The sequence below is a fragment of the Lolium perenne genome, chromosome 3, assembly GCF_019359855.2.
Source record: "Lolium perenne isolate Kyuss_39 chromosome 3, Kyuss_2.0, whole genome shotgun sequence".
NCBI lineage: Eukaryota > Viridiplantae > Streptophyta > Magnoliopsida > Poales > Poaceae > Lolium > Lolium perenne.
Genome location: NC_067246.2, coordinates 300,806,902 through 300,808,436, shown reverse-complemented (window position 1 = coordinate 300,808,436; position 1,535 = coordinate 300,806,902).

The window sequence follows — 1,535 nt, the reverse complement described above, 5'->3', positions numbered from 1 at the left end:
TTCGTCCAATTCCGAGAATATTTCGTTACTAGGATTTCTGAAACCAAAAACAGCAGAAAACAGCAACTGGCTCTTCGGCATCTTGTTAATAGGTTAGTTCCAGAAAATGCACGAATATGACATAAAGTGTGCATAAAACATGTAGGTATCATCAATAATATGGCATGGAACATAAGAAATTATCGATACGTCGGAGACGTATCAGCATCCCCAAGCTTAGTTCTGCTCGTCCCGAGCAGGTAAAATGATAACAAAGATAATTTCTGAAGTGACATGCCATCATAACCTTGATCATACTATTTGTAAACATATGTAATGAATGCAGCGATCAAAACAATGGTAATGACATGAGTAAACAAGTGAATCATAAAGCAAAGACTTTTCATGAATAGTACTTCAAGACAAGCATCAATAAGTCTTGCATAAGAGTTAACTCATAAAGCAATAAATCAAAGTAAAGGTATTGAAGCAACACAAAGGAAGATTAAGTTTCAGCGGTTGCTTTCAACTTATAACATGTATATCTCATGGATAATTGTCAACATAGAGTAATATAACAAGTGCAATATGCAAGTATGTAGGAATCAATGCACAGTTCACACAAGTGTTTGCTTCTTGAGGTGGAGAGAGATAGGTGAACTGACTCAACATAAAAGTAAAAAGAATGGTCCTTCAAAGAGGAAAGCATCGATTGCTATATTTGTGCTAGAGCTTTTATTTTGAAAACATGAAACAATTTTGTCAACGGTAGTAATAAAGCATATGAGTTATGAAAATTATATCTTACAAGTTGCAAGCCTCATGCATAGTGTACTAATAGTGCCCGCACCTTGTCCTAATTAGCTTGGACTACCGGATCTTTGCAATGCACATGTTTTAACCAAGTGTCACAATGGGGTACCTCCATGCCGCCTGTACAAAGGTCTAAGGAGAAACCTCGCATTTTGGATTTCTCGCTTTTGATTATTCTCAACTTAGACATCCATACCGGGACAACATGGACAACAGATAATGGACTCCTCTTTAATGCATAAGCATGTGGCAACAATTATTATGGGGATATATGTCCAAAACTGAAACTTCCACCATGGATCATGGCTTTAGTTAGCGGCCCAATGTTCTTCTCTAACAATATGCATGCTCCAACCATTAAGGTGGTAGATCTCTCTTACTTCAGACAAGATGGACATGCATAGCAACTCACATGATATTCAACAAAGAATAGTTGATGGCGTCCCCAGAAGCATGGTTATCGCACAACAAGCAACTTAATAAGAGATAAAGTGCATAAGTACATATTCAATACCACAATAGTTTTTAAGCTATTTGTCCCATGAGCTATATATTGTAAAGGTGAATGATGGAATTTTAAAGGTAGCACTCAAGCAATTTACTTTGGAATGGCGGATAAATACCATGTAGTAGGTAGGTATGGTGGACACAAATGGCATAGTGGTTGGCTCAAATATTTTGGATGCATGAGAAGTATTCCCTCTCGATACAAGGTTTAGGCTAGCAGGGTTATTTGAAACAAA